Source organism: Osmia bicornis, chromosome 2 (genome assembly GCF_907164935.1).
Source record: "Osmia bicornis bicornis chromosome 2, iOsmBic2.1, whole genome shotgun sequence".
In the NCBI taxonomy this organism is placed as follows: domain Eukaryota; kingdom Metazoa; phylum Arthropoda; class Insecta; order Hymenoptera; family Megachilidae; genus Osmia; species Osmia bicornis.
The window spans coordinates 620,644-633,291 of record NC_060217.1 but is presented as its reverse complement, the minus strand read 5'-3'; the positions used below and the strand labels follow the sequence as shown (position 1 = coordinate 633,291).

Genomic DNA, 12,648 nt, shown 5'->3' with positions numbered 1-12,648 from the left:
AGTATCGATTGAAAATCTAAAAGATAAATTGATCTTTACGCTTTTGCGCAGTTAACCTGAGGAGACCCCTATAATGCGAAGCACTGGCTAACTGCGCAGCGAACGCTGTTTACGATAGCTCACCTCGGTCGAAACCGAGTTTTTGTCCATCTCAAATTCTGTTATTACGCAGTTGAGTACGACGATAGTTTCAAAATTGAAATAATGTAGAAGTAATTTGTTTCCCTCACGCCCCTTACATGAGGAGACCGCTACAACCCGAAGGCTTAATAAGGGAACGTGAGGTGGACAAATTTGCAAAATTTGCCGGACATGACACACAACTGTTTTCCCTTCCTCTTGTATTGGTAGAAAATGTTCATTTTCCCAACATTTATGGCGAGGCCTGCCGCCAAAACTTCGTTTCATGGCTTTATTTTAACTAGAGGGTGACATATAACTGCGGAACTCCCTGATTTTAATAATAAATATCGTAAATAAAGATCTATGGATAACTAGGTCTGTTTGGTATCTATAGTACATAACGTTAAATAGAGATGGCGCCACCTGGAGTATAATTGTGGCGACCTCTGCTGATGGTCGACCGTCTCGCCGAAACGTACACTTCCGATAAATTTACCGCGACATCTACTTCCGGGAAAAGCGTTGTTTTCCCGTTCCGGAGGGAAGTTTTTCCATTCTCGTGGGAACGTTTGAAGCGGTAGCTTTGTGTTTGAGAAACTTTGTATTCCGTGCGTGGGTGTTCTCATCAGAGAATTGAAATGCGTTGTTGAGCGTTCTAAGCTGTGTCAAGTGCATTAGGACCAGTTAAACATACACCGTAATTACAAATTTATAATAATTGACAATTAATAAAATCCTATATGAAAAACGGTGGTGAGCTTGTTTTCCATCAATTGATAAAGTAGGAATCCTAACTCCTAAGGAATCACTTATTCCTACATAATGTTGCGAACCTCGCTTGTATGTATGTGTGTGATATCGTGTGAATTTAGCCGCAAGCTTGTAATCACAAGCGCTGAGTGAAATGTAATATGGCGGCGATGCCATAAGAGTATGACTGTAGCATGTCTGCATTATGTTATATCAATGCCCATAAATTAGGAGCCAAAATTCAAAGGAATAAACAAACAATAGATAAGACATTGTAAAACTTTTAACACGGGTAATCGTGCTGGGAGAGAGTTGGAAATCCGGAGAAATAAGACTGTCACACCTGAAATTTCTAAGGAACTAATTTATTGCGGGCCGTATCTAATTCGTTACTCGTAACGAAAATCATGTTGGTTCTTGAAACTGTCGAAGTCTCTTCGACATCGTGCTTATTTACAGAGGGTCGTAAATTCTCTTAAGGGTTGTCTTGGCTCGCTAGCGCGAGACCTTTTTATTTTCCGTTTTCTCTGGATCCCACGCTTTCTCTTAGCACGTGTGCACAGAATCGTTCTCGAGTCTTGGCGGAGCACCACCATCTTCCGCTCGCCCAAGGGTGGACCGAAGCCAGGGAGAGGGACCGCCTCCGGACAGGGATGGGCCCCTCCACCATTGGACCAGGGATGATCCTGAGGGAGGATTCAGGATCCAGCGAGGAGGGGATGGCAGCCAATTTCGATCGAGGATCTTCACCGCCAAGCTCAGAACGATTCAAAGCTTCAACCCGTCTAGATACATTTCGTGAAAAGATAAAGTCTCAAAAAATAAAGAAATACAAACTATTATTCTTCCTTAAAAATAAAGTGTACTTTATTAAAACCCGCGCCGCGAGCAGAGTGCTTTAGCGCTCCACGGGCACCTTACCCACGTAGCAAACATCCAAAAATCCCTAGACACCTGAAATCCACGCGCAACAAATTGGTGACAGCGGTGGGATGTTTAAAAGGGAATAATTCAAAAAGGGATAAACTTTTAAAAGTGATAAATTCAAAACGGCATAATTTTAAAAAGGTGTATTCAGTGTAGTAACTGCAAATAACGCAAAACAAAACAAAGTGATTGTGTTAGACTTGTGTACGCTTTAATAACTTTGCCGGCTCGCGGGCGTGTGTTAAATAAATAACTGAACGTTTTACGGACTGCTTCATTGAGCTTTTATAATATAAGTGAACATTGTTAACATTAGTGCAACTTCTCCCTCTTGAGTTTTGGCACGGTTTCCTCAAGAGCGTAGGGTGAATACCGGAGACAGGTGATTTCGGCTGCCGTGCAAGCCATCCACCGGAATCACATGCACCTTGTTCACATCATCATTGGACCTCTCCTCGACTTGGAAACAGAGATCATCATCAAATCGCAGAACCAGAGGATCTCCCCGTGATTCAAGCCCAACCGAGATAACGGATTACCGACGGACGGAATTTGGTGTTTGAAAATAGAAAACTCGTTAAGTGAAACCTAAACGTGATTTATTGCGAAGCGTTAGCCGATCGCCTTACCAAACTGTAAGTCTAGCTTATAAGTAATTGGACTATAGAGTATTATTTTTATAATTACCGTTAGAAATAATTTGATAAAATGCCGCCGTATAAGTTAAAGTACATGCGCGCCAAAAGGAGTCGCAAAATCGGCCTGCGGGAAAATACATTTTTGGTAGAGGAATTAAACATAAATTCATCAAATGCAGAATCTTCTTCATCTTCCGGGGCATCTTCTACCGATCTGCAATCGAAAGAATTAGGATTAGTCCCAACTCAACAGTTATCCCAGGGGATTGATACAGTTATGACGGATAATATTTCTATCCCCTTTAATAGCACAGAAATTGATGTACCTTTGTCCTCGACTACGGTTGCTGCTGCTGTTTCTAAAAATACTTCAACCTCTATAGAGTCATCTAGTATGCTTCCAGAGTCATATCTTCGTCTCTCTCTAGTGAAGGATTTGATACCTCAGTTTGATGGCAAATCCACCTCTCTGACTGAATTTATTAAGGAGTGTCAACTGATTAGTTCCAAAATAAAACCTGAGGATAGAGCCGGTCTTCTGTTTTTAATTCGTGGTAAAATCGGGGGGCATGCAAAATTAGTACTTTCAAATCGCCGGGAACCAAGTACATTAGATCAGTTAATTGGATTACTTAAAAGGGCATACGTGCGTTCGTTTAACATGCATAGTATCAACGAGGAATTTACGGGATTGAAACAGGGAACTAATGATTCGGTAAAGGTTTTCGGATCGCGAGTAAGTAAAATATTAAATACCGGAATAGAAGTAGCAAAGGACACGTACAATTCTGAACAGTTAAGCGGTGTTGTTGATTTATTGAATAATACGGTTATAGCTACATTTATTAATGGCCTTCGGAACGGAATGTTAAGAGTAATGCTTAAAAATAAAAATAGTCAAGAAATACCAGATCTTGAAGCTGTTATCGACATTGCACATAGATTAGAATCAGTAACGGTCGAAGGGTCAAGATTGTCTCTATCTTTGCAGCCTCTTATCGGAAACGCGAACGTTTGTAAGGTAGATTTCGCTGAACGCCGATGCGTTGTTCCGCAATCCTCTAAACCTTTCTCAAATGCAGCAAATGTCCTCTTGTCCGAATAACGCTCTCTTATCAAATTAAATTGAAACAGACGATACAGACGCCTCTCCTTTTTGGGGGTTGCGGGAGGATGTCGTAGGCGCCAACGATTTGCCTCCCATAAACTCTGGAAAGGTTGAGAATACAGACTTAGATGATGCATCAGGAAATAACGAAAAATTAATAGCCGCCGTTTTCCTTACACATGGACAAATTGGGACTGTTATGGAAATTAACGATTCTGACATTAGTTCTGTTGACAGCGACGCATATTTAACAGCAGACGAAGGGGAAATGTCGCTCTCCTTAGAGACAGAAGTGTCCAGAAAGAATGAAACCCCTTTTGATGCCGCTAGTGGATTTAGGAAGGATTGGTTGGATAAAGAAAGGACTCCGTTACGTGGTTCGGCACCTGCAGGTACTCTTATCGAGAATCGGATAGGCGATACAAAAGCACCCCGCTCGGGAGTTGGTCGGAATGTCGTCCATGTGGTAAAGGGTGCTCAGAACCGGGTGAATCCGTTGGAATCGGATAGGCTATATAATAGTACCCCGCTTCGGATCTCCCACCTGAGTCACGCTGGTTATAATACGGAAGGGGCTTGTTATGATTGGGGTGCCCGGGCTCTGGTGGGTTCGTTGATATCGGATAGGCTATACCACAGCACCCCGCTTCGAACCTCCAGCCCGGGACCTGTTGTTGGTATCAGGATGGAGGCTGAGGAGCCCAGATTTTTGCAAAGCGGTATCATTGGGGGTGAATCATCGGGGACGCCCGATATGAATGAGACACGACTTTATAGGAATTGTTGTTCAGTAGACAGTGACTTACACGGACGAAATGACATAACAGTTTTGTTGACAGATACATCTTCACCAATACCAGCAACTCACCATCCTCTATACAAAGGACCATTTTCATATGCGTAAGGATAATTTTATCCATTTCTTCTCCACAGACTTTGAAATCACGTCACAAACAAGTAGAGACCTTGTAACTCACGGAAAATTCTCTGTAGAAAGAATAAAACAGTATAATCTTAATGTTGGGGAAACGTTAGTTTTCACAGATGAAAGGTTTCGTGTTTTTACCTTTTGGTAAAAGCATCCTCGAATGAACAAGTAGATCCTGTTCACCTTGAATCTTCTTTAAGCTCCCTTAAACATCTCATGGATTCTTTAGATATAAAAGATATCAGCATCTCTAAACATAATAATAGTATTGAACCAATTAGTTGGAATTTTCTTGAATATCATTTAAAGCAGAAATTAAATAATCCCGAGTACACCATTACAGTTTGCACTGGAGAAATTATATTACCATCTCTAACAAATAGGCCTCTCATTATAAAAGAGTACCATGAGTCTGCCGTAGGTGGTCACCAAGGTGCCCATAAACTTTATGAAAGAATTAGAGCAGATTTCTTTTGGCCAAACATGACCAAGGAAATCGCTAATTTTACACGTACTTGCCCCAGTTGCCAAAGGTATAAAATGCTCTCTGCAAAAACAAGACAACCTATGAAAATCACAGACACCCCAAAACAGGCTTTCGAAAAGGTACAAATGGACATTGTTGGTCCACTACCTGTGACAGAAAACCAAAACCGCTACTTACTTACTATCCAGGACAACCTTACAAAATACTCAGATGCCATTCCACTTTCTAATATTGATTCCACATCTGTAGCAATAGCCCTTGCCGAACAGTTCATCAGCCGGTTTGGTTGTCCTCGCGCCATTCATACAGACCAGGGAACGAATTTCGTGAGCAGAATCATGAATAATTTCTGCAAAATATTAAAAATACAAAAAATAACCTCCACTGCGTTCCATCCGCAGTCATTAGGCTCATTAGAACGGGCACATCGTGTTTTCATAGATTACCTGAAACATTTTTGCAACAAGAATTATTGGGACGAGTGGATTAGATTTGGCATATTCTCCTATAATACCTCAGTACATGAAGCCACTGGGTTCACCTCACACGAACTGGTGTTTGGTGTGAAAGCCACCATTCCATCTGAATTTTCTAGGCAGGAACCACCACGTACTTTCATAGGTTATTTGGACGACTTATTCTCCAGAATTACAAAAACTCAATCTACAGCAGCAGTAAACCTGGAGAGGGCAAAACAAAAGAGCAAACTATTATATGATAAAAATACAAACCCTCGCAGATTCGTTGTAGGTGACAATGTTTATCTACTTAAAGAACCCAGAACCTCGAAATTTGATTGCACCTAGCCAGGACCATTCAAGGTCACTAGAATATGTAACGATTTAAATGTCGAAATAGAAATAGGAATAAATAAATTTAAAATAGTACACACCAATAAACTTAAGTTAGCTTGTATAAGACTAGATTCTCCTTAAGAAAATGCGTGCGTTAAGTATATTATATTTTTGGTAGAATTAAGAGAAAAAAAAACAAACATAAAGAAAATTATTATCTATTCTTACTTTAGAGTTTAAGTTATGTATTCTGAGAACTTATATCTACAACGTATTATTATTATTATATGGTTAATGCGACGTTAGAAATGCTTCACTGAAAAATCACTTGTATGGAAGGGTGTGGCAACGTGAAGTTTCCGTACGAATAATGTAATTCAGGCTAGCGTAAACACTTTAAGGGGGTAGACACGGGTAATGCAGCGAGGTGACATTACCGGCAAAAATGGGCCTAAAAAGGGGTTTACGGGAATACACTTTTCGTTCTTATATGAGAAGATTTGGGGCTGGGTGAGGGCTCATTCGAAAGAGGAAGGTCCAATGCAGCGCGGTCTGGTCATGGTTCGACAAAATTGTGTTAATATCTAATAATATGAGTGTCCAAAGTAGAGGAAAAATCGACAAAATACATTCGCAGATTCCAAGTATTTTTTAGATCACTAAAACAGTTCTGTGACTCAAACCGTGACCAGACCGCGCTGCATTGAACCTTCCTCTTTCGAATGAACCCTTATTTAGATCAAAATCTTCTTATATAAGGACGAAAAGTGTATTCCCGTAAAAGCATTCCCAAAGACGAGTTCCGCCATTATCTGGATACTACAGAGCAAGTTACGTGACAAATTTAGTTCAGCTAGTAGTTATAAGGTGGCGTCTAAGTAGAAAGGCTGCCGATCTGGAATCGTAGCCAGAATCAAGCGTCAGCTTGATTACGTCACTCGAACTGTGCTGCGAAGGCAAGCGAAAAAGGCAACAACGCACGAACCCTGAGTGAGACGCACTACAGTCATGCTGTCCTTCTCTCATTCTGCATGTTGAGATTGTCCCTTTTCTCTAAGATTTGACTGCCGTCCGCCTGGATTTTTCACAGCGCCCCATAACAAACCTCGCCTCATTCAAACTATATCGTGTTTGGTATCATTTTAATCAGAGAAATTTCACTAATGCGCTAGGAAAAATTTCGGTTAAAAAAAGTCAAAAATAAAAAAGTTTTATAATTGAATTAGTATTAGTCACACCGATATGTTTCGGCTCTTTCCTTTGATCATTGGACCTCTCGCTCTCTCCTCCACTGTCTGTCCCTCTCTACGTTCACGCTTGGCTGGCCATCGCATATAATCCGAGATTCGACACCTCGGCTGAATACATATATGAATTGTTGCACATATTCAACTTTTACTGTATAGACGCGAGGTCCCTCCATTTATTAGTTCTAATAGTACCATAGTACTTTTTTATGCAGAATATTTCAAGGAGTTGACACAAGTAAAAAAAATGCAATCCATTTAAATAAAAAGTGGATTTGCATTTTTTGAGTGCATCGTTGCATTCACGAAGAAAATGAAATCACAGAAAAATATACATTATCATACCATGACGTATCCTGTATACTTTTATTAATTAAAAACATTTATTTAAAAAGTTAATAACTTCTTCTAAAAATAATTCTCAGATTGCCCGTTCCTTCGGAGGAGGCATATATTTTTCAGCAGCGAGGAGTGCTACGGTGCGCTATATAAAATCCACGCGTTTGGTCAGTCACTATTTATCGGAGCGGGACAATTCTATCATTTGGGTTGAAAGAAGGATAGCATGATCACCATACATCTCACTCTAAACGCGCGCCAATGTTTCGCTTTCGTTCTTCAGGCGTATCGTGGCGATGCCTCTGGCGAGATGAGCGTTTGAATGTGTTTGTAAGAATACTTGAGGCGCTGTTGCCTTCCTAGATCGTGTTGAGCGCACGCTAGCTGAGAATTAAACCTTTCAAGTTCGTAACAAAACACGCAAGTGGCTCCACCAGGCCCAACGAAAAAACTACTGTAATACCGACGTCCCGAATCGGTGACGTCACGTACTGTGTCTACCCCCTTAAGGAAAGTTGTTCCCATTGGAAACATCTTTTTGATAAGGGGGGAGGTGTTGCGAACCTCGCTTGTATGTATGTGTGTGATATCATGTGAATTTAGCCGCAAGCTTGTAATCACTAGCGCTGAATGAAATGTAATATGGCGACGATGCCATAAGAGTATGACTGCAGCATGTCTGCATTATGTTATATCAATGCTCATAAATTAGGAGCCAAAATTCAAAGGAATATACAAACAAGAGATAAGATACTGTAAAACTTTCAACACGGGTGATCGTGCTGGGAGAGAGTTGGAAATCCGGAGAAATAAGACTGTCACACTTGAAATTTCTAAAGAGCTAATTTATTGCGGGCCGTATCTGATTCGTTACTCGTAACGAAAATCATGTTGGTTCTTGAAACTGTCGAAGACTCTTCGACATCCTGTTTATTTACAGAGGGTCGTAAATTCTCTTAAGGGTTGCCTTGGCTCGCTAGCGCGAGACCTTTTGTTATTTTCCGTTGTCTCTGGATCCCACGCTTTCTCTTAGCACGTGTGCACAGAATCGTTCTCGAGTCTTGGCGGAGCACCACCATCTTCCGCTCGCCTAAGGGTGGACCGAAGCCAGGGAGAGGGACCGCCTCCGGACAGGGATGGGCCCCTCCACCATTGGACCAGGGATGATCTTGAGGGAGGATTCAGGATCCAGTGAGGAGGAGATGGCAGCCAACTTCGATCGAGGATCTTCACCGCCAAGCTCAGAACGATTCAAAGCTTCAACCCGTCTAGATCCATTTCGTGAAAAGATAAAGTCTCAAAAAATAAAGAAATACAAACTATTATTCTTCCTTAAAAATAAAGTGTACTTTATTAAAACCCGCGCCGCGAGCAGAGTGCTTTAGCGCTCCACGGGCATCTTACTCACGTAGCAAACATCCAAAAATCCCTAGACACCTGAAATCCACGCGCAACAGTAGGCTTTAGCTCGGTCTTGTTGGTTGTTGGTACTAGTGCTGACGCTTCTCTTGAACAAGTTTACTCGTATTATGCTGGGTTCACATGTGCCTACTTTCTTTAAGGGTAATCTGCATGCCTCCTCTTACTTTTTGGCTTGTTTGGGCATCTGATGCGCTATGCCACAGGCGACTCTAGTACTAGCCATGCTGAACAACGTGGCAACACCGCTCATGTGACAATCGTGAGTCCTATTTTCAAAAACAGAGTGCTGTGCTTGGAATTGTAATTAACGTCTTTTTTAATTAAAAGCTGTAGTAATATACACTATTTTGTATTAATTATGTCAAGTAGAAGTGATGTGGTAGTATAAAATTGTTACAAATGTGATATATATTTTGTGTACTCTCGAAGTAGTTTGGTGTTGTGAAGCATGATATTTGAAATATTTGCAGTGGTTTCAAGAAAATTTAGGTATGAAGCAAAATGAAACCATCTTTGGATCAAATTGAAACATTTAAGAATTGATAAACGTGTATATAAGTTAATAAAAACCTTGAAACAAGCGAAGTTATTGGAATGAAACCAAAGAGGTTATGTGAAGTCCAGAAAGTGTAGTCGGGAGTCTAAGGGCGTTGATTGGCTGGGAGTCTGGGAGTCCGGGAGGTAGATAGAGTAGGGTAGGTGTTGATATATTCAGACCGGACTCCCGCGGTGTTGCCATTTTTACTTCAGCATGGCTAGTACTAGAGTCGGCTGTGGCTATGCTTGTTAGGGGCCGTGTGTGTGTGTATGTGTCGAGCAGGTATGGAACAAGTCACCGAGGATTGCAGCCTAAAAGGCGTGGCACGGCTGACCGGGGGAAGAACTCACCCCGGGACCTGACCGTGTTGAAGACAAGACCCGTCCTCGCATGAAAGGCGGGTGAAACGTGGCGCGATGACCCGTTGAGTGGGATTCCTCCGGTTCCTGATCGTGGCCGAAGAGAAAGCCCTGTCCTCGCATATGGCAGGCAGGTGAAGACATGGCGCGATCACCCGGGAGACAGGGTGTCCCGGTTCCTGATCGTGGCCGAAGAGGAAGCTCCTGTCCTCGCTAATGGCAGGCAGGTGAAGATGGGGCGCGACCACCCGTTGAGCAGGGTGCTCCGGTTCCTGGTCGTGGCCGAAGAAAAAGTCCCGTCATCGCTTTGCAGGTGGGTGAAGACATGGCGCGATCACCCGTTGAGTGGGAAAGTCCTCCGGATCCTGATCGTGGCCGAAGAAAAATCCTGTGCATATGTCGTGCAGGTTGAAATATCCTACCGCTTGATCGGAGGTGTAACGGCGTGGATCCTCAATCCCCTCTGGTTGCCTAGCGCATGGCGGATTAAGGGTAGACGAAATCGCATATGAAAGCTAGGGAGCTGAAGCGCCCTTGCGGCTATCGCTGGTACCACTGGGATATCCGCAAAAGATGAAAGGGTACCGGTGGCCTACGTCATGGGAGAGGTTTTTAGTGGGTAGTATATCAGGCCGCTGATGCCCCATCTGGGCGCCGCTGGGTCGCCCCTTCTGGGCTGTGACCCTTACCTTGGGTCCGCCCTTCAGGGTTGGGCTGCTTGTTGCCCCTTCTGGGTTGCCTCCTTGGGTTTGCCCCCACCAATGGGCGCCAGGCCCCCCTTCAGGGGATGAGTCCCACACTGCCCCGTCCCCCTCTACCCGAATAGACGAACAGGGGATAACCCGCACGTCCATAGATGCATTTTCCTCTTCTGTCAAATAAAAAAAGAAAAAAAAGTTAGGTTAGGTTAGGTTAGGGTTAGGTCCACGGACCCTGACGGGGGTTGTTCCCTTCAAGTTCCAGGCGGAGGGTGACGCCAAAGTCTTCTGGCGTCTGCGTGCCCTTCGTCTGGACGGTACCCCGCCAGAAGAGATGACCGAAGCTGTTGCTAGGATTAGGCGCCAGGCCTGGCAGAGAGCCCTGGGTCGGTGGGACCGCGGCCACGGAAGGCTCACGTTTAGGACCACACAGGTGCTCACCGGACACGGTTGTTTCGGTGAGTTCCTGCACTGGATCCGGGCGGAGGGGACGGCAGCGTGCCATCACTGCGGGGCGGGGCGGGACACCGCGCAACATACCCTGGAGCACTGTCCAGCGTTTGCGCGGGCCCGTCACGCCCTGCGGTGGGAAGTTGGGGGTGATTTCTCGCCGGCGGCACTTGTCAAAGAGATGCTCACCAGCGAGAATCAGTGGAGGGCGGTGACCGATTACTGCGAGACGGTCATCGCCCTGAAGGAGGAAGCGGAGCGGGGTCGGGAGAGAACCGACCCCATCCGCAGAAGAAGGAGGGGGCGTCGTCGGGGGAGACCCCCTGACGGCGTCACCTGAGGGAGATGGGGCAGTGGGCCGTGAAGATGGTACATACCAGGCCCGCCGCCCCCAACGGGGAGAAGAGGATGGGGGGAGCACTCGCTCCCCCTGGAGAGGAGTTCTATGGGGGGGGACACCTGTCACCCCCCGGAAGAGGAGGACCGGGGAGGGGCGACCGCCCCTCCCCCAACACCGATCGCGCGGCCCCGGGAAACTTATGCGGGGCCGCAGGGGGCCGGGGCTGGGGCCTCGGTCCCTATTGCACGCAGCCCGAGGAGTGCCGTCATCGGGCGTGGCCCCCGTTGGCGGCGGAGTTTGACACGTAGGGGGAGGGCCAAAGCTAGACCCTCCCCCGAGTAAGGGGCACCAACGCGCCATGGGTGTTGGGTCCCGGTGTTGTTCATCAGAGGTCGCGGGGCCCTTCCCAATGCCCAGCGTAGGCCACCGTGGGGGTTTTAGCCGGTAAAAATCCGGCACTACCCTCGGCTCCTCCCCAGGGGGGCTGGGGGCGTCTTTCGAAGATTTCCCCCACGTAAAAAAAAAAAAATATAAAGGGTTAGGTCCACGGACCTGGCCAAGTGTACTGGCTGGGCGGGGAGGTGATACCCCGACGTGGCGCGTCCCCAGGTGGCGGAAAGGGGAATGCCCGCCATGCACTTTTTCGGAGTGCATGGAGGGTAGGAGTGAAATAAAATAGCTCCCGCGGACCAAACGCCAAAGGAAGGAAAACCCATCAAAACCTCCCCTGTGACTGGGGGACAGAATACAGATACGGTAACCCCTGCCTGTCGTAGGAGGCGACTAAAAGGGGGGCGCTTGCTGCTGTCGAAGTAGCCTCGCAGATGAGCAGGGGCGATGCCGGTGGGATCTACGGATCCTGGCAGGGCCTCCCTTGCCGGTAAGGCCTGGGTCGGAGAGGCGAAAAGGTGGCTGCGGCGTCGTTGAGTTCTCCAGGGGCCGGGCTGCGTGGCGGTCTGGTGCGGGTAGCGAACCCGGTGTGCCCTAGCAATTATACCGTAACTCAGTGCCCACGTCTCGCTGGAACGGCGGGCTTGCCTTCATTGGCCGGCCCGCGAGGATGACAACCTCTATAAAAAATCCCTAGCCCCAAGCTGCGGTGCCCAGTGAGGAGGGCGCGCCCGGAGTAAGCGCCGGGCATGCCTGATGGGTGCATCAGTCTCCAGCGGCCATCCCCGGGGTACCTGGCGACCCCCCGACCGTGTACTAGCCTTACCCGGGTAAGGCGGCTCTGCCCGGGTGGACCCACGGACCGAACCACTCGTGGGAACATTATGGAAGACTTAAAACAAAACAAAAAAGAAACTGGACGGGCTGTGACTATGACGGAAGCGGCTATGCACAAGGACACGGATAAAGAGCAGGCGGTGCAGGTTAGCACCGAGGGTAACGCGAATTTGTTCGCCGCACCCCGCCCCCAGAGAGCGAAAATGGGAGGCTCGCACTCCCGTGGAAGAAAGAGGTCCTCGGCATCGGGGAGGGGATCTCCTGCCCGCATTG

General features: G+C 46.1%; 1 long non-coding RNA gene across 1 annotated transcript; it reads right to left on the bottom strand.

Annotated features, from left to right (window-relative positions):
• Positions 1–4,415: 4,415 nt before the first annotated feature.
• On the bottom strand, positions 4,416–6,151 carry LOC114881251. The gene is made up of 6 exons (XR_003790239.2): positions 5,984–6,151; positions 5,408–5,641; positions 5,139–5,310; positions 4,842–5,021; positions 4,613–4,724; positions 4,416–4,533 (listed from the first exon to the last, which is right to left on the bottom strand). It is a non-coding gene; the product is annotated as an uncharacterized LOC114881251 (long non-coding RNA).
• Between the last annotated feature and the right edge of the window lie 6,497 nt (positions 6,152–12,648).